A 26,419-nucleotide genomic window follows, 5' to 3' on the forward strand; every position below is an offset into this window, starting at 1 on the left:
AGCCAAGATGGTGCCACTGCACTCCAGCCTGGACAACAGAGCGAGACTCCGTCTAAAAAAAAAAAGAAAGTGTAGCACCTCTCCTCTCTTCCTCCTGCTCTGGCTGTGTCAACATGTACCTGCTTCCCTTTCCACCATAATTGTAAGTTTCCTGAAACATCCAAGCCATGCTTCCTCTACAGCCTGTGTACCTGAGTCAATTAAACCTCTTTTCTTTATAAATTACCCAGTCTCAGGTATTTCTTTATAGCAGTGCAAGAAAAAACTAATACAGAGCAATTTCTTAAAACTGCTCCTCCCTGAATCCTCACTCTCACAGCCAGAGACCTAGTTGCCATCTGCAATGGACTTAATTGTGCCCTGCCTCAAATTCCTATGTTGAAGTTGTAATCCCCAATGTGACTGCATTTGTAGATTCGGCTTTTAAGTGATAATTAAGGTTAAAAGAGGTCATAGGGTAGGGTCCTAATCCAATAGGATTGGTTGCCTTATAACCTCATAAGAAGAAGAAGATTGACCAGGCGTGGTGGCTCATGCCTGTAATCCCAGCACTTTGGGAGGCTGAGGCGGGTGGATCACCTGAAGTCAGGAGTTCGAGACCAGCCTGGCCAACCAACATGGTGAAACCCTGTCTGTACTAAAAATACAAAAATTAGCTGGGCATGGAGGCACACCCCTGTAATCTCAGCTACTCAGGAGGCTGAGGTAGGAGAATCACTTGAACCTGGGAGGCAGAGGTTGCATTAGTAAGCCAAGATCACGCCACTGAACTCCAGCCTGGGAGACAGAGCAAGACTCCATCTCAAAAAAAAAAAAAAAAAGAAGAAGAAGAGGAAGAGGAAGATTCTCTCTCTCCCCTTCTCTCTCTCCCTCCCCCCTCTTTCTCTCCACTGGAATGTGAAAGGAAAAGCCAGTGAGTACACAGAGAGAAGGCAGCCAACTGCAAGCAAGGAAGGCGACTCTCACCAGAACCTGAGCACACTGTCATCCTGACCTTAGACTTCCAGCCTCTAGAACTGTGAGAAAATAAATTTGTGTTGTTTAAGCCAGCCAGTCTATGATATTTTGTTGTAGCAGCCCAAACAGACTAAGACACCATCCATGATACCTTCTTCTTTCTCAGCCCCACATATATTATGTCACCATATCCTGTGTGCCCTTCCTTCAAAATATGCTCTGAGTCTGGTTACTTACCACTTCCACTGTTGCCACCCATAACCAAACTGCTATCATCAGCTCTTCTCTAAACACCTGCAATAGCTCCTTACTAGGCTCCTGCACTCATGCCTGATTCCCTCCCATCTGTTATCTTCATATTAGCCAAATTAGTCTTTCCCAAACCTACATCGGATCATATCAGTGATTAAAAATAATACTGTGGCTTTCCACTATACCCTAGGATTTGATTTAAAATTCTTAGCATGGCCTTCAAAGCTTTGCCTAGTCTATCTCCTGCTTAACTCTTCAAACTACTGGAGCCTGTCTTCTCCTCACTCCTCACCATCTAGTCACATGGCCTCTTTGGGAATATATGAAAACTTCCCAGCTTGGAATCACTGCCCATTATCTTTCACCTGGCTCATTCTTATTTATCCTTCAGGTTCAGCTTTCATGTCCCTTCTTTGGAGTGGCCTTCCATGACCTACATCCTAAATTAGAAGTCTTTGTATTCTTTCTAGTTTTACCATGTTCTTTACATTGACATACATACCACCAGTTTTGTATTTATTGGTTTATTGTCTGGCTCCCCAGTTGGGTGTCCAGTTTCATGAGAGTAAGGAAAGCATCTGCCTTGTTCACTGACGTTATTACCAGCACCCAGCCTAGGGTTCAACAGGAGTAGGTGCTCAGTTAACATGGGTTGAGTGAGTGAATAAATGAATAGAGTCTATGAGGTTGATGTTTTTAGTTCAGAGTAGTTTGGTGATTCACTTGCTGCCGCACAGCTAGCAAGCAGACATAAATGGGCAAGATCCCAGAATCATAGTTCCAAGGTGAATGCATAATCAAGAGACTGCTAGGGGGTGAAAAATGGAAGGGGGCATGGAGTGTGAGACAGGTGAAAAGATTCCAGACCATTGATTCTAGGGAGATCTTCCCCCGGGGTGTGTTTTTGGGGGGTACATATTCAATATTCACATTTGTTGAAAAATAGCTTCTGATTTCATAATAAATATATATTGCTGAAAGACTATTCCGGTTGGTAAGGATAACAGAAAATATAGTGTTTCTTCGCTGAGGGCAGATTTTTTTCAGTTTATTGAAAGGAGGCAAGTTAAAAACGTGACTAGGAAACTGCACGAAAGCTTTCTGCCATTCCCCTGATTGGAGCTAAGGCCTGTGGGGTGCAGGAGACACCAAGGTTTGGGTTGTGCCAGGACTATGCTCATATAGTGGAGAGTAGGTCTTGGTGACACAGCAACCCACAGGCTGCACATTCCCACCCACCCCTCACCCCAGCAAACTGCACATCATTCCACCCCTACCTCACAGACTCCCCTTCACAATTCCCTAATCTGTATATTACCTCTCAGGCTCCACACATGCCCCACGCCAGCCCCCCTCTCCAAGCTTCACTTTACCCCACATTAACTCCTAGAATCACATCACCCCACAAATGGTGAGAAATGGCCATTTGTGAAAAAGCGAGTTTGGAAGGTGCTGGTCAGGAGAGCCGGGTGCGAAGCCAGAACCCTCAGGCAGAGGCAGCGTGAGGGCCAACTCGACAGCAGAAGGCGCCTGAGAGCCTCTCGGCAAAGGCCATGCAAGGACGCGCGCTCCTGTAAGTACAGCCTCCATGCCTGGGTTAATTCCTAGACAGGTAGTGAGCCAATCGAGCCAGCTACCCACTTTCTAAAAAACAAAAAATCTACTCTTTCTCCTTGCCCTCCTCTGCTCAGCATCATTCACTATGCCTCGAATATTTTAAATGGCCCTATGGATATCTGTAAAACAAAGGCTAGTAGTTATCATTATTACTAGCATTAATCAGATATATAGGTAAAAGGTGATCCTAGGAACAAAGCCAAGATCTGGAGTAAGGACGGCTAATGGGGATTGTGTTTGAATAGTTTGCTTTTGTTTCTTATTTTGCTTGGGTTGTGACGTGTGTTGTTTCAACATATGACTTTAAAAAAAAAAAAAAAGTCTGTTAATGTATTGGTCACAAAGTGTCTTTCTGGGAAAAGGCACTTATTTTCCCAGAGTGATTTGACACATTTCTGGTGAAATGCATTAACATTAACGTTCCTTTTTTTTTTTTTTTTTTCAAGTTTTGGACATATGGGTTTAATTACCTGCTAGATTGGCAGATGGAAATATGTGGTAAATGGATGTAAACAAGGTGCATAAACTTAGGAGAGAGGCAGAAATTTTTAAACTTTAGGTTTAGACATTCACTAGATTGGACAATTTTTAACATTTAAAATAAAACTTTTTGCCACAAAGAAACAATTATATTAAAACTAGTTTCCAGAACTGCCCAAATGACTTTTTAAACATGATTTAAACGTCAAGTTTTCTTTGGCAAATCTATCCAAAATACTAATTTTCCTTTTAGAACTTAGTTTATAATTTATATATCAGAGTGCCCTTAATTGATGTTCATTGGGATACCTTCCTCTGAGCCCTAATGGTTTCTATCTTCCCTTTAAAATGAGTAAGTATCTTTTAATTAAGTTGTCATTCTCAAAGATATTCTGGAGCAAAAATCAGGAATTAAACATCTATGAATTCTTCTTCACTTCTGTTATAGTGTAGCAATTTATCTTCTAACCCATAGTAGTCTATCAATTGAGTAAGGCTTAGTTTCTTGTTCTCTTCAGACACAGCTGACTGCAACTCATAAAGCAACAGCTAGCTACAGCTCCTCCACTTCTTTGTTAACAACTGTAATGGAGACAGATCATTCTTTGATCATACAGTTTGATGAGTTTTAGCCTCCGAAGAAGGTCTTCTTTCTCCTGAACCTGCTTCACCAATTTGACTTTTTCATCATTTAATCTTTGTTTAGAAAGATTCTCATTCACAAACTCATTTTGGAGAGCACTGCATGACCCAGAGTCAAATGACTGAGATTCACAGACATTGATTCTTCAAAGTATTTTTCAAATTTATATTTTCTTCAAATTCACTGTCTATGTGTTTAAAACTTTCTTGAAATTCCAAACAGTTTTCCTCTGTGGAAGATGCTGGTTTCTCTGAAAAGGTCTGATCGTTTTCTTCATTCTCTACTTTAAGAAGTTTCACCACATTATAACAGGAATTAAATGAAGATCTTGCTTTCCTTAATCTTTCTCTAAGTGTTGCACTCATAGGTTGCGTTCGTGAACTATTTGTATAGGGAGATGATGGATTCACAGAGGTCTGAGGAGTGCTAGGTAAAACCACAGCTGAGTCTGACAGACTTTCCATCTTGAAAATGAAATCTTGGTTTTCCTTCAACTCCACAGCAGACTCCCGAGGAAGTCCAGGTCTCAAGCATCCCCCTTCCCCTCAGCAGGGTACCTCCCTCCGCCATCCCCAGCGAGAGCAAAAAGCCAACTTTCCCTTCTTAAAGGACTCATGGGAAGGGAATAATGGAAATAATAACTTCACATGCTGAAGAAAACAGATAAAGTGTGAAGAAACCATTTATCAACATTTAAACCTCCACACATTATTTGTTCTTTTTTTAAAAGAACTTTGCTAAGAATCAGATTCATTAAGTCAAAGAATGTTAGAACACAAAGGAACCTGCAAAATTAAATCGCGTTCTTATTATATAAAACAGAAGACCCAGACAGGGTAAGTGACTTGTCCAAGGTCACAGAGCACTTGAGTGCAGTCAGGGCTGATTTCCAGTCTGCAACTCAAAAGAAAAGCAGTGTTTCTCAGTGAAAGAACAGTGGTGTGAGTTTTAAAGATTTTATTCTATTCTTTATTACATAATTATTATAGGAAAAATTGGGACACATTTTAAATTACCTAGGATCCTACCACTTCACAATGATCATTGTTAGTATTTTTGCTGTATAATTTTCCAGACTTTTTAATGTATATGAATACTGGTAAATGTGTTTACTAAAATTGGATCACACTGTCTGTACATCTCTGTAATATAACTCCTAACAGATGCAAAACTAGTCCACTGAATAGATTAACTTCATCAGTTTAACCAGTCCCTTATTGATAGATAGATAGATAAGCTTTTTCGAATGTTAAACCCTTATAAAAGATGCTGCACTAACCATTCCTGTTCAGACATCTTTTGCTGAAGTGATTTCTACCTACTGATCAGTGTGAATTTTGTAGGAATGCAATGATGTAGACTAGGTTTGAACTCTGGCTCTAGAACTTACTGTGTGTCTTTACGCAAATCACAACTTTTCTGCGCTCTAGTTTCTTCATCTTTAAGTGGGAATAATCATACTGATAGCCTAGAGGTGTTAAAAGGATTAAATGAAATAATACATGTAAAATAGTTGGTTAATACCTACAATGTAGCAAATCCTAAATAATATTAGTTATTATTATTACCACAATGCTGAAGAAAACTGGTAATGCCCATGATTTTCTATTACTCTTTAAAAGAGACTAGCCAGAATTTTACAAAGAAGGTTTTACATGCAAAACTTCAGTAGCTAAATTAATATTTCCTTTTTTCTAACTTAATCTATCGAGAAGAAAAGTAATAAATTTAAATCATGTGTGGTCTGTTGAGCTAGTTACTATGTTCTATCTATATAACTTAATGCCAGTCAAAATTTAAAAGGCATAGCTTTTCATCAAACATTCTTGTCTTAGTCTGTTTTCTGTTGCTTATAATAGAATATCTAAAACTGTATAATTTATAAAGAAAAGGAATTTATTTCATATGGTTACGGAGGCTAAAAAGCCCAAGGTCAAGGGACTGCATCTGGTGAGGACCCTCTAGCTGGTGGGGATTCTCTGCAAACTTCATAGACAGCACAGAGCATCACAGGGTGAGGGGGCTGAGCATCCTAGCTTGGGTCTCTTTTCCTCTTCTTATGAAGCCACCAGTCCCACTCCCATGATAACCCATTAATCTATTGACCCATTAATCCATGATGGATTAGTCCATTCATGAGGGCAGAGCCTTTATGACCCATCACCTCTTAAAAGCCCCAAGACCCCACCTCTCAGTACTGCCACATTGGAAATTAAATTTCAACATGAGTTTTGGAGGGGACAAATATTCAAACCATAGTCATTTGTAAGTAAAAAATCAACTGTTTTGTGATAAAGTTTCTCACCTTTCTTTCCCCTTTGGAAAATGCTCAAAGCATGGCTTACCCCATAAAATCAGCAGAGTATCTTTACAGTCATCTGTCCAGCCTCCCGGTGCCTTCAAGCTATTCTCCACTGCTTTTCTGTTTTATCCATGGGCCCTCAGCTATTTCATATTCATCAGAGGGGTGGGCAAGAGCACAGAAGCTGAAGTTTTCACCTCTGAGACTTTGCTTTTAAACTGAAAAGATATCCATTGTCACACTGGGATTCATTTCTATCTGAAGCTTTGGAAACACATCACGACTTTTACCAAAGCCTATACAGTGAATCTAATTTATGTGTCACCTTTATTTCACCAATGGTTGCTTTAAAAATAAGGGAACACTCACCCTCTTTGAAAAGCTGGGTGTAAGGTTCAGTGTTGTATGGCTTATCTCGGAAGTCAGGGGTCAGTGACCAAAATTCACGGTGACCAGAAGCATTCCAAAATGCTGCCAGTAGCTCCATGCTTACTGTTTCTTCCTCTTCTGCTCTACTGAATGTTGTGGACATAGACACTCAGGATTGTTGGGGTAGATGATACTGGTTAAATGAGTCCTTCTTGGACACAGCTTTTGTTGAATGTGAGCACCAAACACTGAGAAGTCCTTGTCTATAACTGATGCGCAGAATGACCCATACGTTTTTTGGTTTGGGATTCTTTTTTTTTTTTTTTCTACTGTGTGTTATCCTTTTCTCTAATAGTGGCCAGTCACATTCTACCGGTCTGTATTTGTCTCACGGTTGTTGAAGTGGCTTTGCCAACTTAGCTAAGCTAGAAACATAGTTTCTTGGAATTGCCTTCCCAATGTGGTTCTGAGTTAGAGTGGACCAGGAGAAAAATTTGGGCAGAGCTTGGGAAGTGGGAGTGAAGCAATAGATACTATATTCTGAAGTTTGGTAGGACCAGGCACTATTACCACTGGCATACACTGGCACTGATCAACTGGCACACCTTGTTGGTGTGGGGCAGCAACAGGACCTGCAGCAACTCCAACTCTGACAAGATCTCCTTCTTCAACTTCTCCAAGTCCTAAGTCAGGTGTGTGTGCACTTCCATGACTATGGGTGCCAGCTCTTTCTCTAGGTTGGAGGCAATAAGAGACAGATGCAGGTTCCAGTAAGTCTTCATGGGATTTAGTTTGTCCTAGGGATTCAAGTTAATCCTTGCAGGTTCCAGTTTGTCCTTGCTTTCCCCCACACCACATACACCTCTTCTTCCCAACTGTGGGCCCTGAATATCTACAGTGACTTCAGGCTGCTATAAGTGCAGAGACAATAGCCCTCCATAGACTTCTTCCCCTGTGTAAGGTACATGGATGTTCTTTGGTCAAGGAATAGGCCAAGGTGGATATCCAGGCCTGCATGACTCAGTGAGTTTGGCATGCAGGCGCACACCTCCACTTGTTATATAACCTGTTTGTGTGAGTTTATACTTCGCTGTAAGCCACTATTGTCTGTAAAAGGTATAACTGCCCTGCTAACGTTCTACAGGGGCTCTTGGGAGTCTGCTTAGCTCAACATGGCTTAACATGGTGGGCACACTGGTGCCCAGAGAAAGAGAGAGAGAGCCAAAGCTGTCCGTCTTGCAGATGGACAGGAGGGAGCCAGCACACAGCTTGGCTTGCTCATGCCCAGAGAGAAAAAGAGTTAAGCCGCTGACCCTGAAGGCAAGGAAGAGCCAGATGCACAGCTATTTGTGGGAGCCACTGGCTCAAGCAGCTGAGACAGGGCAAACAGTGTGAGAGAGCTAGTGTGAGAAAGCTGTTAATAAAAGCTGCTGCTGAATAAAACCATATTCACCTGCCTTCGGCCCCCTGAGTGTTCTTTCTGCTCATCTACCAACTCCCTCTGGACTTCAGCATGGGCTGGACCCGGACCCCGGGACCTGACAATTGGTGATGAGAATGGGATGAGGTGAGTGGGCCCCAGTCCCTGAGGGCTCCCAGGTTGGCTTTGTGGCCACAGCATGTGCTGTGATACCCAGTGGCAGCTGTGCTGCAAAGATGGGCTCCAGTGGAAACATAGGAGGCAGTGGGTGGGTCTCCTGTGAGTATGGAGAAGGCACTGAAGCACGTGGAAGTGCACAGCACTGAGAAGAAGCATGCCTTTGCTGGCAGAGTCAGATGAGCGTTTGTAACTGTGCTGTGGGAAGTTCATGCCCAGTCCTTGTGGAACTCAGTGCAGGGAGGAGGAAGAACCTCCATGGCAGGCTTGCCCAGTGATCCACCACAAAATAGATCATGAGCAGCTATTGGGCCCCACAAGTAGGCCCAGAGACCCCCTGCTGTGGTGGAGCACCCTTCCTTTGGTGCCTGTGCCCCTGCTGAGTTGAGGGAGTTAAGCAAATGATGTCGGCAGTCATGCACAGACTTAGTGCAAGTCATTTGGGAGAAGGACCTTGCTGCGCAACCCAGTCCTGCTCGAGCATTCCAGTTCAAAGAGTACCTGCTGCAGTTGGTGGAAGTGTAAAGCCTTTTCTGTTTGATAAGAGAACTGGCCGAGATGCCCAGCTTGGAGGGCACTGGACAATGGGAGCCACATTTGGACTTGGCAATCCACTGGTCCCTGAACCCGGATAAGTTTCCGGGCAGAACTGCATTTACTGACAACTATGAAGACTGGTCAGTGAAAGTGAAACCTGTATCTCTGCATCTTGGCATCGACCGCTTGGCTCTCAGCTTATGTGCTGTGTATGTCTCTCCATCCATACCTGAAGACATTCTGGGGTGGATGTTTTGCATGGCTTGGCAGCTGTGCCATCTATCACAGACTTAACAGACCACTTGACAATGGAACTTGGCAGTGCCACTGTGTGGTGGACTTGGCTAATGCATTCTTGTCAATCGACAATGCTCCAGAGATCCAGGAACAGTTCGCCTTCATGGGACAGCAACAATGGACTTTCACAGTGTTGCTGCAGGGCTACTGTATAGCCCCACCGTATGTTGTGGTTTTGTTAATAATGTTATGTTAACCTCTGATTCTCTTGCAGGTTTAAAAGTGGCAGTGTCCCTCTTGCCTGGGATTGGGGTGATGAGGCCGAGACAGCCTTTCTGGGTAGTAAACCAGGGTGCTCATTTACACTGAATGTGCATGTAACCACAGATAATTTTGGCTAGGGCCTATAGCAGTGCATGGAGCACTTGGAAGCGCCAGTGGGCTGTTAGTCCCAACTGTGGAAGGGAGCTGAGCTCCAGTGCTTACTAATAGAGAAGCAGTTATTAACAGTGGGATGGGTGCATTCATGGGTAATGACCCCCTGGACAGAGGCAGCACAGACATCTACTTTAGCGAAGTGGGGTACCTACTTGAAACAGCAAAGTATGCTAAGTACAAATCCCTTAGCAGCAAAGTTGCAAGAGGTCTTGGGACCTGTAGTCCTAATGCAAGATAAAGCCATGGGGCCTGAGGCACTCCTAAACCCTGAGACTTCACCATTAGGAAGGGCATCCCCTCATTCCTGATATGGCATGGCACACAGCTAGGTCTAGCTGGGGTGCTATTGCTGCCTGGACTGCTGGTGTGGTCCAGTCTAGTACTAACACCATATGGTTTGAAACCAGGTGTGGGCAAAGCAGCTAATAAGCTAAACTCAGGGCAGTGTGAATGGTAATCACCAAGGATGTGACAACCTATGGTAATCTGCGCCAATAGCTGGGCAGTTTATCAAAGCTTATGTATGTAACGGGCTTGAGTACCCAAAAGCTTGTGTATGTATTGGGCCTGCATGCCCAAAGTTTGTGTGTCAGGCTTATGTGTCAAGCCTGTGTGTGTATCCGGCCTGCATGCCCAAAGTTTATATGTCAGGCCTGTGTGCAAAACTGGAGTATCAAACCTGTGTGCCCAAGACCTAAGTCTCCCTCAGCCTAGCGGGTGGATTGTAAGGTACACGGATGTGCTTTGGTCAAGGAATAAGCCGAGGTGGATATCCAGGCCTGCATGACTCAGTGAGTTTGGCATGCAGGGGCACACCTCCGCTTGTTATATAACCTGTTTGTGTAAGTTCATACTTGGCTCTATACTTGATATAAAGGTATATTTGCCCTGCTAATGCTGTACAGGGCTGTTGGGGCTCAGCTCAGCTCAACATGGGTTAACATGGTGGTGGGTGCGCTGGTGCCCAGAGAAAGAGAGAGAGCCAAAACTGTCAGTCTTGCAGATGGACAAGAGGGAGCCAGGACACAGCTTGGCTTGCTCATGCCCAGACAGAAAAAGAGTTAAGCTGCTCACCCTGAAGGCAAGGGAGAGCTGGCTGCACAGCTGTGTGTGGGAGCCGCCGGCTCAAGCAGCCAAGACAGGGTGGCCAGTGTGAGAGAGCCAGTGTGAGAAAGCTGTTAATAAAAGCTGCTGCTGGCCGGGCGCAGTGGCTCATGCCTGTAATCCCAGCACTTTGGGAGGCCGAGCAGGCGGATCACGAGGTCAGGAGATCGAGACCATCCTGGCTAACAAGGTGAAACCCCGTCTCTACTAAAAATACAGAAAGTTAGCCGGGCATGGTAGCGGGCGCCTGTAGTCCCAGCTACTCGGGAGGCTGAGGCAGGAGAATGGCGTGAACCTGGGAGGCGGAGCTTGCAGTGAGCCGAGATCGCGCCACTGCACTCCAGCCTGGGCGACAGACGGAGACTCCGTCTCAAAAAAAAAAAAAAAAAAAAAAAAAAGCTGCTGCTGAATAAAACCATATTCACCTGCCTAGAGCCCCCCGAATGTTCTTTCTGCTCATCCACCCACTCCCTCCGGACTTCAGCATGGGTTGGACCTGGACCCCACGACCTGACACCCTGCTCCCACAATTGCATATGATCTGATTCCTGTAATCATCCCTTATTGCTTTTTACTCTGCTTCTCTGATCAAACTCTGCAACTATGTTCAAGTGATTCTTATTTTACATCCAAATTTGCAAATCAGACCCAGGATTATAGACATTACAAAAAAAATTCAATTTTGAAAAAAAAAGGAAGAGATTTGTATATGACACTTAAGTAACCCATCTATTACCCTCGCTTTCTTTTTGATGTCAAACTTCTTTAAATGGCACCCTAAGTATATTGCAAAAGTATTTTTCTTCCTCCCATTTTCTCTGCAGTTCGTTGAATATGACTCCTGCTTTTAAAACACTATTTTAATTCATCAGAAACTTATAAAACATCAAATCCAGATCTTAGTCCACTTTATTTCTTTGTACTCTTAACACTGTTGACTACTCTCTCTTTTTTTCCTCATTAAACTTGGTTTCAATGGGTCTCAAATTTCTGTGACAGATTTTTGGTCAAGTTGTTTCCACTAGAAAGTGCTGATTTTAAAAACTAAATAACTTAAAACTACCAGATGCCAAAAAAACAAAAAGTTCACAAAACATTCTCCTTTCCTTCCGAAGGTTTTACAATGCAGTGTTATCATTAACCAGTCTTTTTTTATTATTATTATTATACTTTAGGTTTTAGGGTACATGTGCACAATGTGCAGGTTAGTTACATATGTATACATGTGCCATGCTGGTGCGCTGCACCCACTAACTCGTCATCCAGCATTAGGTATATCTCCCAGTGCTATCCCTCCCCCCTCCCCCCACCCCACAACAGGCCCCAGAGTGTGATGTTACCCTTCCTGTGTCCTTGTGTTCTCATTGTTCAATTCCCACCTATGAGTGAGAATATGTGGTGTTTGGTTTTTTGTTCTTGCGATAGTTTACTGAGAACGATGATTTCCAATTTCATCCATGTCCCTACAAAGGACATGAACTCATCATTTTTTATGGCTGCATAGTATTCTATGGTGTATATGTGCCACATTTTCTTAATCCAGTCTATCATTGTTGGACATTTGGGTTGGTTCCAAGTCTTTGCTATTGTGAATAATGCCGCAATAAACATACGTGTGCATGTGTCTTTATAGCAGCATGATTTATAGTCCTTTGGGTATATACCCAGTAATGGGATGGCTGGGTCAAATGGTATTTCTAGTTCTAGATCCCTGAGGAGTCGCCACACTGACTTCCACAATGGTTGAACTAGTTTACAGTCCCACCAACAGTGTAAAAGTGTTCCTATTTCTCCACATCCTCTCCAGCACCTGTTGTTTCCGACAAGGATTCCCTATTTAATAAATGGTGCTGGGAAAACTGGCTAGCCATATGTAGAAAGCTGAAACTGGATCCCTTCCTTACACCTTATACAAAAATCAATTCAAGATGGATTAAAGACTTAAATGTTAGACCTAAAACCATAAAAACCCTAGAAGAAAACCGAGGCATTACCATTCAGGACATAGGCATGGCCAAGGACTTCATGTCTAAAACACCAAAAGCAATGGCAACAAAAGCCAAAATTGACAAATGGGATCTAATTAGACTAAAGAGCTTCTGCACAGCAAAAGAGACTACCATCAGAGTGAACAGGCAACCTACAAAATGGGAGAAAATTTTCGCGACCTACTCATCTGACAAAGGGCTAATATCCAGAATCTACAATGAACTCAAACAAATTTACAAGAAAAAAACAAACAACCCCATCAAAAAGTGGGCAAAGGACATGAACAGACACTTCTCAAAAGAAGACATTTATGCAGCCAAAAAACACATGAAAAAATGCTCACCATCACTGGCCATCAGAGAAATGCAAATCAAAACCACAATGAGATACCATCCCACACCAGTTAGAATGGCAATCATTAACCAGTCTTTTATGACTAAACTTAAGTGGCCGGTTGAAACAAACAGTTCTGAGACCCTTCCATCACTGATTAAGACTCAGGCCAGGCACCGTGGCTCATGCCTGTACTCCCAACATTTTGGAAGGCTGAGGTGGGTAGATGACTTGAGCCCAGGAGTTTGAAACCAGCCTGGGCAATATAATGAGACCTAGCCAGGCATGGCGGCACATGCCTGTAGTCCCAGCTACTTGGGAGTCTAAGGCAGGAGGATTGCTCGAACCGAGGAGGCAGAGGTTGCAGTGAGCAGTGATCGTGCCACCACACTCCAGCCAGGGCAACAGAGTGAGAACCTGTCTCAAACCAAAAAACAAAAAACAAAAAAAACAGACAACAACAACAACAAAGACTGGGGTGGCATGTATTACGGATAATATTCATTTAGCCTTCTGAGCTTTCTGGACAGACTTGGTGACCTTGCCAGCTCTAGCCGCCTTCTTGTCCTCTGCACCCATGGCAACTGTCTGTCTCAGTGAGTTTGGCATGCAGGTGCACACCTCCACTTGTTATATAACCTATATAACCTGTTGTATAAGTTCATACTTGGCTCTATCTTTCATATAAATGTATATCTGCCCGCAAAATGACCCAGAGGAGAATAGTCAGGATAGTCAGAATATTCAGAGAAGCTCTCAACACACATGGGCTTGTTAGGAACTATATCAGTCATGGCAGCATCACCAGATTTCAAGAATTTAGGGCCATGTTCTAGCTTCTTACCAGAATGGTCATCTTTTCTTTCTGCGCAGAACACTTGCAAGGAATTTGAGATGTGTGACAATCTAGTGCAGGGGCACAGCCAGCACTGATTTGGCCTAGATGGTTCAGGATAATCACCTGAGCAGTGAAGCCAGATGCTTCCATTGGTGGGTCATTTTTGCTGACACCAGCAACATTGCCATGATGAACATCTTTGGCAGAGGTGTTCTTTTTTTTTTCTTAGAAAGAATGTAATGCATGTTTTTAATCAGAACAACAGCAACAACAAAAACTAAGTATGGATATGCCAATATAGTGTTGAATCCAGCAATGGACACAAATAAAGAGCAAATGCTTGACAGAGACAGCTGTAAATAATCTATGTACCTCTTACATCCCCCCACTTCATAAAAAAGACATTCTCTTTGGAAATATGGTTACAAATGTAAATCACTGATTTCTTGCAAGACCACGATGATTCTGTAATAAATATCAAATTGTTCCATTTCAGATTTGTAAAAGGATTCTTTCAGATATGAAGACTTGGGAGCAACTGTGAAGCTGTCTTTATTCAGATACTTTGAAATATAAAGTGGTGATCTTAAACCACCAAGAACTGTAAGGCATGCTAACTGATGTTTATAACAACTTAGCCTTCTTTTCCTTTATATCTGATTTTATTAAGTGGGAAAACACCTTGTTCACATTGAGGCCCACACTGTCCCCAGAAAGAGATTCACTCAAAGCTTCATGGTGCATTTCAATAGACTTTACTTCAATTCTAACATTGACTGGAGCAAAGTTGACTACCATGCCAGGTTTGAGGACACCAGTCTCCGCTCGGCCCACAGGTACAGTACCAATACCAACAATCTTGTAGACATCCTGGAGACACAGACACAAGGGCTCATAAGTTGGAGAGTTGATGGTAGAATAAAGTCCAGAGCGTCAAGCAGCGTGGTTCCACTGGCATTACTATCTTTATAGGTGACTTTCCATTCCTAGAACCAAGGCATGTTACCACTTGGCTCCAGCATGTTGTCACCATGCCAACCAGAAATTGGCACAAATGTTACTGTGTCAGGGTTGTAGCCAATTTTCTTAATGTAAGTGCTGATTTCCTTGTATCTCGTCTGGTAGTAGGGTGACTAAGTGGAATCCATTTTGTTAACACTAACAAGTAGTTGTTTCACACCCAGTGTGTAAGCCAGAAGGGCATGCTCATGGGTCTGCCCATTCTCGGAGATGCCAACTTCAAATTCACCAACACCAGGAGCAATGATCAAGAGAGCACAGTCAGCTTGAGATGTGTCTGTGGTCGTTTTGTTTTGTTTTGTTTTGTTTTTTTGAGGCGGGGTCATGCTCTGTCCCCCAGGCCAGAGTGCAGTGGTACAATCTTGGCTCACTGCAACCTCCACCTCCCGGGTTCCAGTGATTCTCCTGCCTCAACCTCCCGAGTAGCTGGGATTACAGACGCATGCCACCACGCCCAGCTAATTTTTGTATTTTCAGTAAAGATGGGGTTTCACCATGTTGGCCAGGCTGGTCTCGAACTCTTGACCTCAAGTGATCCGCCCGCCTCGGCCTCCCAAAGTGCTGGGATTACAGGCGTGAGCCACTGTGCTCGGCCTGTAATTGTGTTTTTGATGAAGACTCTGTATCCCGGGGCATCAATGATAATCATGTAGTACTTGCTGGTCTCAAATTTCCACAGGGAAATATCAGTGGTGATACCATTCAGCTTTCAGTTTATCCAAGACTCAGGCATACTTGAAGGAGCCCTTTCCTATATCAGCAGCCTTCTTCTCAATTTTTCAGTGGTTCTTTTGTTGATGCCACTGCATTTGTAGATACGATGGCCAGTAGTAGTGGACTTGCCTGAATCTACATGTCCAATGACGACAATATTGGTATGAGTTTTTCCTTTCCCATTTTGGTTTTTAGGGGTGGTTTTCAAGACAACCTATGTGTTGGCAGCAAACCTGTTGCAAAAAAGCTACTTTCTCTTTTCTGAATTTCTCTCTTCCCTTGGTTTCTATGACAAGCACTCTTTGGAATTTTCTCCTATCTCTCCAACTGCTGCTCCCTGTCTTAGCATGCTCACGTCTCTTCTACCCAATCCTCAAGGTGTAGGCGTTGGTTGCTCAAAGTCCAGTTCTTGGCACTCTTGAATTCTCACTCTATCCTCTCTACCTTTATGACCCCCTCCACTCTAAAGGATTCAACCACCATCCCTTCACACTCATGATTTATAGATCTATGCTTTTATCTCAGCTCTCTCTCCTGAATGCCAAGGTCATGATTCTTATAGTCCATTTAGTTGCAGATGACTCTCAAATTCAACAAGCACAAACTGACCTATTTATTTACCATGACATGTTCCATGTCCCCTAACTTGGATAATGGCATTACAATTCTTCAGTCACTCATTCTCAAAACTTCAGAGTTGGGGAGTGATGTCACCAAAGATGGAGTAGAAGCAATCTGGATTCACTCCCCCTGCCCACTGAAAACCAAAAACAAGTATCCAGTGCCACAATTATCACCAGCAATATCCCAGAACTCAAAACCAAAGCTATGACAATCCCTGAGGCCACAGAGAAGTAAAAAACTATGAGCTGAAAGTGAGAGAAATGGACTTCTCTATCCACAATTCCCCTCCCCCAAACTACTAGACACCACATGGAAAAATCCTCCAAGACTCATGGTTTCTACATTGGAAAAAGTGAGATCAAGGTAGAAAGCCAGCTTCCCCATCATCTTGGGTTCCTATGCAAGAAAGCTGTTCCTGCCTCAACTCACAGGAAGCATCGCAAGTGCCTCCACCTAAGGACAGGTGGAGACAAACCTTGGAGGTGGAGCTGCATGGCCCAGCACCAGAAACTTGGGGCTGCTCTCCACTCTAGAAAAAGGGGACACCAAATCAGAGAGGTGGTTTAGTAGCACCACACAGTAGGAGGCACCCTGCAGGGAACCTCTGGGCATGAACCCATAGCCAGCCTCCCCACACAGCTGAGGAGTCCCCTTTGGAATCTCCCCCTATCTGTAATGGGCAGCACTTGGAGAACTACAGAAAACCTGTGTTTAGGGCGCCATCTAGTGCTCAAAGAAGGCAGCAATCTAGGGCTAAGGGAATCAATGGGCAAATCGCACAGAACCTCTAAACACACAAACCAACTCAGACAGAAAAGACTTGAAAAAATAACCAATTCTTTAATGCGAAGACATAGATCTACATACATAAGAAATAACAGCAAACAGTGAATAATGACCTCCCCAAATGGACAAAGCAAGGAACCACTGATCAACCCCAGTGAGAGAGCAACATGTGAGCTCTCAGATAGCAAAGTGACAGGAGTCACATCAAAAATTCAAAATAGCAGTTTTGAAGATACTCAGCAATCTCCAAGTTAATACAGAAACGCAATTTAGAAATTTATCAGAGAAATTTAATGAAGAAATGGAAATAAGAAAAAATCAAACAGATACCTGGAACTGAGAAATACATTGGCTGAAATGAACAACTCATCACAGAGGTATCAATAGCAGAACTGATCAAACAGAAGAAAGAAATAGCGAGCTCAAAGATAGTCTATTTGAAAATACACAGTCAGAGAAGAAAAAAAGAAAAAAGAAGGAAAAGGAATGAAGAATATCTACGAGAACTAGAAAATAACTTCAAAAGAGCAAATCTGAGTCATTGGCTCTCAAGAGGAAATTGATAAAGAAAAGGAGGTCATTAGCTTATTCAAAGAAATAACAGAAAACTTTCCAAACCTAGAGAAAGATATAAATATCCAGATACAGGAAAGTCAAAGATTACCAAACAGATTAAACCCAAGTAGGAGTATACCAAAATATATATTAAACTCTCAGAGGTCAAGGACAAAGACAAGATCCTAAAAGCAGCAAGAGAAATAAAAGCAAATAACATACAAAGGACTTTGATTTGTCTGGCAACAGACTCTCAGCAGAAACGATACAGGACAGGAGAGAGTGAGATGACATATTCAAAGTGCTCAAGGCAAAAACTGAGAATAATATACCCAACAAAGCTATCCTTCAAACATGTAAGAGAGATAAAGACTTTCTAAGACAAACAAAAGGTGAATGAATTCATCATCACCAGACCTGTCTTGCAAGAAAATGCTAGAGAGAGTTCTTCAATCTGAAAGAAAAGGATATGAATGTGCAATAATAAAGTCATTTAGGCTAGACATAGAGGCCCACACCTGTAATCCTAGTGCTTTGGGGGGCACTAGGCACAGAAAGACAAACATCGTATTTTCTTATTTATTTGTGGGATCTAAAGATAAAAACAGTTGAACTCATGGACATAGTAGAAGGTTGATTACCAGAGGCCGGGAAGGGTAGTGGGGGATAGGTAGGGGAATTGGGGACGATTAATGGGTACCAAAAATAGTTAGAATGAATGACACCTACTATTTGATAGCACAACAGGGTGTCTACAGTCAATAATAATTTAATTGTACATTTTAAAATAACTAAGAGTATAATTGGATTGTTTGTAATACAAAGAATGATCACTTGAGGGGGTGGATACCCCATTCTCCATGATGTGATTATTATACATCGCATGCCTGTATCCACACATCTCATGTGCCCATAAATATATATACCTAGTATATACCCACAATAATTAAAAATACAATTTTTTTAAAAAGTAGAAAGACTTCAAATAAACAACCTAATGATGCACCTCCAGGAACTAGAAAAGCAAGAACAAATCAAACCCTAAATTAGTAGAAAGAATGTAACAAGGCTGGGTGTGGTGACACCTGTAATCACAGCACTTTGGGAGACTGAGGCAGGATGATTGCCCGACACCCACCTGGGCAACAAAGTGAGACTGTGTCTACAAAAAAAGTTTGAAAATTAGCCAGGAATGATGGCATGTGCCTATAGTCCCAGCTACTTAGGCAGCTGAGGCAGGAGGAATGTTTAAGTCCAGGTGGTTGAGGCTGCAGTGAGCCATGATCACACCATTGCACTCCAGCCTGGGGAGCAGAGCAAGATTCTGTCAGAAAGAAAAGAAAGAAAAGAAAAGAAAAGAGAAAGAGAAAATAATAAAGATCAGCACAGACATAAATGAAATTGAGATTATAAAAAAATACAAAAGATCAATGAAACAAATAGTTTTCCAAAGAGATAAACAAGCAAAATTGACAAATCTTTAGGTAGACCAAGAAAAAAGAGAGAAGACCCAAATAAATAAAATCAGAAATGAAAAGGAGACATTAAAACTAATACCACAGAAATATAAAGGATCACGGGAGACCATTATGACCAACTATATACCAACAAACTGGAAAACCTATAAGAAATGGTTAAATTCTTGGACATATGCAAACTATAAGAAATAGAAAGCCTAAACAGACCAGTAACAAGTAATGAGATCAAAGCAGTAATAAAAAGTCTCTGATCAAAGAAAAGCCCAGGAGCAGACGGCTTCCACAATGAATTCTACCAAACATTTTAAGAACTAATATAAACTCTATTCAAATTATTCCCCCAAAAATTGAACAGTAGGGAATACTTCCAAGCTCATTATATGTGGCCAGCATTACCCTGACAGGAAAACAAGACAAAAGATACAACAACAATAACAACAACAACAACAACAAAACTACAGGCCAATATTCCTGATGAACATAGATGTAAAAATTCCCAATAAAATACTAGCAAACCAAGTTCAACATCACATTAAAAAGATCATTCACCATGATCAAGTGGGATTTGCCACAACGATGTAAAATGGTTCACCATACACAAATCAATAAATGTGTTATATCACATTAACAAAACTAAGGACATTTTTGTCCATGATGATTTCAATAGATGCTGAAAAAAGCATTCAGTAAAATTCAGTATCTTTTCATGACAAAAACTCAACAAACTGGGTATAGAAGGAACATATCTGAAAACAATAAAGGCCATATATGACAAACCCACAGCTAACATCATGCTGAATGGGGAAAAATTGGTAGTCTTTCTGGGGAAAAATTGGCAGTCTTTTCTCTAAGAAATGAAAGAAGATAAGGATGACTAATTTTACTGTTTTTATTAAACATAGTCCTGAAAGTCCTAGCCAAAGTAATTGGGCAAGAGAAAGACCTAAAGGGCATCCAATTTGGAAAGAATGAAGTTAAATTATCCTTGTTCATTGATGACATGATCTTATATCTAGAAAAACCTAAAGACTCTACCAAAAAATTATTAGAACTGATAATCAAATTCAGTAAAGTTGCAAGATACATAATCAACATACAAAAATCAGTAGCATTTGTATATGCTAACAGCAAACAATTGGAAAAATAAATCAAAAAAGCAATCCCATTTATAATTGCTACAAAAAAATACCTAGGAATAAATTTAACCACAGAAGTGAAAGATCTCTTACAAAGAAAACTATGAAACACTGATGAAATAAATTGAAGAGGATACAAAAAAATAGATATCTCGTGCTCATGGATTGGAAGAATTAATACTGTTAAAATATCCATACTATCCAAAGTGATCTACAGTGGTCTCTTCACTGTATTGATTGTTTCCCTTGCTACCCATACAATATGACACAAAGTGATCTACAGATTGCAATCCCTATCAAAGTGCCAACAACATTCTTGATGGAAATAGAAAAAACAATCCTAAAATTCACATGAAACCACAAAAGACCCCAAATAGTCACAGCAATCCTGAGAAAAAAAGAACAAAGCTGGAGGCATCATACTACCTGACTTCAAAATATGCTATAAAGCCATAGTAACCCCAAACAGCATAGTACTGGCATAAACGTAGGCACATAGACCAATGGAACAGAATAAAGAACCCAGAAATAAATCCACACATTTACAGCCAACTCATTTTTGACAAAGATGCCAAGAACATATATTGGGAAAGAACAGTTTCTTCAATAAATGATGCTGGGGAAACTGGATAACCATATGCAGAAGAATAAAACTAGACCCCTGACTCTCACTATATACAAAAATCAAATCAAAATGGATTAAAGAAAGCCGGGTATGGTGGTGTGTGCCTGTAGTCCCACTACTTGAGAGGCTGAGGCAGAAGGACTGATTGCTTGAGCCCAGAAGTTCAAGTCCAGCCTGGGCAACATGGTGAGACCCCTATCTCTTAAATAAAGACTTACATGTAAGACCTGAAACTATAAAACTACTGAAAGAAAATGCTGAGGAAATGCTTCAAGACATTGGTCTTGGCAGAGATATTTTGTGTAAGACCTCTAAAGCACAGGCAACAAAAGCAAAAATAGACAAATGGGATTACATCCATGTAAAAAGCTTCTGCACAGCAAGGGAAACAATCAATAGAGTGAAGAGACAACCTATGGAATGAGAGAAAATATTTTCAAACCATATATTCAATAAAGGGTGAATATGCAAAATAGAAAAGGAACTCAAATAACTCAATAGCAAAAAATAATAATCTGATTAAAAATGGGCAAATGATCTAAATAGACATTTTTCTTTTAGATTTGCCATTAACAATGAATATATATTTCTTAAAAGAAGACATACAAGTGGCCAACAGGTATATGAAAAATGCTCAACATCACTAATCAGGGAAATGCAAATCAAAACCACAATGAGATATCATCTCACCCCAATTTAAATGGCTATTATATTCAACCTGAGAAAACTGATAAAAATGGCTATTATAAGACAAAAATAACAAATGCTGGTAAGGACGCAGAGAAAGGAGAACTCTCATATACTGCAGATGGAAATTTAAATTAGTACAGCCATTAATGGAAATAGTATGAAGTTTCCTCAAAAAAAACAAAAAAACTACCATATGATCCAACAGTCCCACTGTTGTGTATATATTCACAAGAAAGGAAATCAATATATTGAAGCGATATCTATACTCTCATATTTATTGCAGCACTATTCATAATAGCCAATATATGGATTCAACCTAAGTGTCCAGCAAGAAATGAATAAAGAAAATGTGGTATATATACACAGTGAAATATTATTCAGCCATAAAAATGAAATAAATACTTTCATTTGCAGAAACATGGATAGAACTGAAGGGCATTGTGTTATGTGAAATAAACCAGGCACAGAAAGACAAATATTGCATGTTCTCACTCATATATGAAAACAAACAAACAAACAAAAAAAGGACCTCATGGAGGTATAGAATAAAATAGTGATTACCAGAGGCTGTGAAGGGTAGGGGGAGGGAGGATGAAGAGAAGTTGGTTAATGGGTACAAAACTACAGTTAGAAGCAAAAAGTTCTAGTGTTTGATAGCACAGTAGAGTGACTATAGTTAACAATAATTTATTGTATATCTCAAAATAGCTACAAGAGAAGATTTGGAATGTTTTCAACACAAGTAAATAATAAATATTTGAGGTGATGGATACCCCAATGACCCTTATTTGATCATTATACATTGTATGCATGTATCAAAATATATGCACCCCCAGAAATATATGTACAACTATTATATATTAATTAAAAACTTGAGTTATTCGATACTTTTCCCTCTAATCAGACTCCTAACTTTAGCTTCCACCTCTTTTCCTACCCCCTAAAGCTTGTGTTTCCTTCCCAAAACATGAATGGGCTTATGTAAATTCTCTGTTCAAAATATCTCCTGGTTCCCAGTGGCATATAGAATACATATCTGCCAGTTTTGTACAGCACAGCCACATTTTGATTTCTTCCCTTTCAACTGTATGTCCTACTATACTCCAATGTCCCTTTCATCACACACACAGTCTGTGGATCTCCCTCAGCACTCCCTCATCCTCTGGATATATCTGGATGCTTCTGGCCCAGGGGCTTGGCTCAGACATTTTCTGTTTGAGTTATGTACTATATTGAATGCCTAACCATACTCCCTATCCAGTTTCAGTTTTCACTCCTAGCTGATGACTTGGATAAGAGTCTCTTGAGTTAGAAATAGTTTTCATCAATAACATGGGAGTAACAATGCATATAATAGCAATAGCTCACATGAATCAAGCTCTTAATTACTGTGCCAGGCACTGTTAATGACAAAAATGATAAATGTCCTCCAGGATAAAGGGACCTAAGAGACAGTTTGATCAAATGTCCTTATACCCTCAAAGAGGGTTTCCTGATATAACAGGCCCAGCCTCTGTCTACTTGCCCTTTCCTATTCCAACTTGCCAGGAGAAGAGGGGCCATATCCTGTTAAGTCCAGTGAGTAGAATCACTTCATTCATCAAGGCAGGACATGGCTTGTTTATGCATGAGGTAGTTATTCCACTCTGGTTTAATTTCTTTTAAAATGGGGATGATGACAATTGTAGTTGTTGTGCAGATAAAAACTCATGTACAGTGTCAAGCATAGGACCCATGGTTAAGAGCTATTAATATTCAGAATATTAACACATCCCAGGGTACCTGTAAAACACTTCTTAAAGAACTACAGTGCCTTCAACCTAGCCTGGCTCTTATTTATTTGACACTTCAGTGGGGAACAAGAATTCAATTTTGGCCAGGTGTGGTGGCTCACGCCTGTAATCCTAGCACTTTGGGAGGCCGAGGCAGGTGGATCACTTGAGGTCAAGATTCAAGACCAGCCTGGCCAACAAGGTGAAACCACGTCTCTACTAAAAATATAAAAATTAGCTGGGCATGGTGGTGCACATCTGTAGTCCCAGCTATTCAGGAGGCTTAGGCACAAGAATTGCTCTAGCCCAGGAAGTGAAGGCTGCAGTGAGCTGAAATCGTGCCACTGCACTCCAGCCAAGGTGACAGAATGAGACCCTGTCTCAAAAAAAAAAAAAAAAAAAAAAAGAATTCAATTCAGGAAGATAGTTCTGGGAGGGGAAAGAAGAGGAGAAGCAGGGAGGAGTGGGAGGATGAGGTAGCAGCAGTACCCACAGTGATGCAGGAGCTCCTGGATGGGAACCTGGAGGGCGGTGGTGTTTTTATTGCCTCTTCCATGATTAGAAAATAAGTTTTGAACTTTGGGGGCTTTAAGGAGTGGAAATGGGAAAAGTAAATACAGAGGCTGTTAGCCCTCCTTAAGGGAGAATACTAATGTCTTCTGTGTATCTTCATGTTGGGACTCAGTCTGAGCTGGAAGTATTCAAATTAATGCACTGAGGAGCTGGATTATACAAAAATTAGCTGGGCATGGTGGCATGCACCTGTAATCCCAGCTACTTGGGAGGCTAAGGCAGGAGAATTGCTTGAACATGGGAGGCAGAGGTTATAGTGAGCTGAGATCACGCCACTGCACTCCAGCCTGGGCGACAGAGCAAGACTCCATCTCTAAATAAATAAATAAATAGGGCCAGGAGCGGTGGCTCACGCCTGTAATCCCAGCACTTTGGGAGCCCGAGCAGGTGGATCACGAGGTCAGGAGATCGAGACCATCCTGGCTAACACGGTGAAACCCCGTCTCTACTAAAAATACAAAATAATTAGCTGGGCGTGGTGACAGGCGCCTATAGTCCCAGCTACTCGGGAGTTCTGAGGCAGGAGAATGGCGTGAACCTGGGAGGCAGAGCTTGCAGTGAGCTGAGATCGCGACACCGCACTCCAGCCTAGGCGACAGAGCAACACTCCCTCTCAAAAATAAATAAATAAATAAATAGGGTTCAATTGTACTTAACTATTTGAAGTATTTAAAACCAAGCATAACCTCTGGGCTAAAATGAGTGATTTTGTAAATATTTAGGCAGTGGTGTGAGGAAGTAATTCACCCCCAAAACACACTAATGTACATTTAGTTACAATGAGACTGAAGCAGCAAGATGAAGGCCAAGTCCTTCTGCTGTTGTTCTTAAGCATTTGGTAAAGCAACATAGGGAGTAGCATCTTTAGATTTGTCTAAAAAAAACAAAGAACAGTTACAAATAAAATTCCATGCACATGTATCCCAGAACTTAAAGTACTATATATATATATGGTATATATACATGGTGTATATATATATGGTATATATATATGGTGTATATATATATGGTGTATATATATGGTGTATATATATATGGTATATATATGGTATATATATATATGGTGTATATATATGGTATATATATATATGGTGTATATATATGGTATATATATATGGTGTATATATATGGTGTATATATATGGTGTATATATATGGTATGTATATATATGGTATATATATATGGTGTATATATATGGTATGTATATATGGTATATATATGGTATATATATATGGTATATATATGGTATATATATGGTATATATATATGGTGTATATATATGGTGTATATATATGGTATATATATGGTGTATATATATGGTATATATATGGTATGTATATGGTATATATATATGGTATGTATATGGCGTATATATGGTATATATATGGGGTGTGTGTGTATATATATAAATGGTGTATATATATGGTATATATATATGGTATATATATGGCGTATATATATATGGTATATATATATGGCGTATATATATATGGTGTATATATATGGCGTATATATATATGGTGTATATATATGGCGTATATATATATGGTGTATATATATGGCGTATATATATATGGTGTATATATATGGCGTATATATATATGGTGTATATATATGGCGTATATATATATGGTGTATATATATGGCGTATATATATATGGTGTATATATATGGCGTATATATATATGGTGTATATATATGGCGTATATATATGGTGTATATATATGGCGTATATATATATGGTGTATATATATGGCGTATATATATATGGTGTATATATATGGCGTATATATATATGGTGTATATATATGGCGTATATATATATGGTGTATATATATGGCGTATATATATATGGTGTATATATATGGCGTATATATATATGGTGTATATATATGGCGTATATATATATGGTGTATATATATGGCGTATATATATATGGTGTATATATATGGCGTATATATATATGGTGTATATATATGGCGTATATATATATGGTATATATATGGCGTATATATGGTATATATATGGCGTATATATATGGCATATATATACACGGTATATATATGTATGGCATATATATACACGGTATATATATGTATGGCATATATATACACGGTATATATATGTATGGCATATATATACACGGTATATATATGTATGGCATATATATACACGGTATATATATGTATGGCATATATATACACGGTATATATATGTATGGCATATATATACACGGTATATATATGTATGGCATATATATACACGGTATATATATGTATGGCATATATATACACGGTATATATATGTATGGCATATATATACACGGTATATATATGTATGGCATATATATACACGGTATATATATGTATGGCATATATATACACGGTATATATATGTATGGCATATATATACACGGTATATATATGTATGGCATATATATACACGGTATATATATGTATGGCATATATATACACGGCATATATATGTATGGCATATATATACACGGCATATATATGTATGGCATATATATACACGGCATATATATGTATGGCATATATATACACGGCATATATATGTATGGCATATATATACACGGCATATATATGTATGGCATATATATACACGGCATATATATGTATGGCATATATATACACGGCATATATATGTATGGCATATATATATACGGCATATATATATGGCGTATATATACGGCATATATATATGGCGTATATATACGGCATATATATATGGCG

At 40.4% G+C, this 26,419-nt stretch overlaps 1 protein-coding gene and 2 pseudogenes across 4 annotated transcripts in view; all 3 read right to left on the reverse strand.

The window, feature by feature from the left end:
• LOC129024262 (rhox homeobox family member 1) overlaps positions 1-26,419 on the reverse strand; it is a 120,942-nt gene that overhangs the window by 69,537 nt on the left and 24,986 nt on the right. The gene's annotated exons all lie outside the window — the stretch shown is intronic.
• Positions 3,596-4,437, reverse strand: LOC129024263 (swi5-dependent recombination DNA repair protein 1 homolog; annotated as a pseudogene).
• LOC129024258 (elongation factor 1-alpha 1-like) lies at positions 13,354-15,046 on the reverse strand (annotated as a pseudogene).

The sequence above is a fragment of the Pongo pygmaeus genome, chromosome X (genome assembly GCF_028885625.2).
Source record: "Pongo pygmaeus isolate AG05252 chromosome X, NHGRI_mPonPyg2-v2.0_pri, whole genome shotgun sequence".
NCBI classification, from domain to species: domain Eukaryota; kingdom Metazoa; phylum Chordata; class Mammalia; order Primates; family Hominidae; genus Pongo; species Pongo pygmaeus.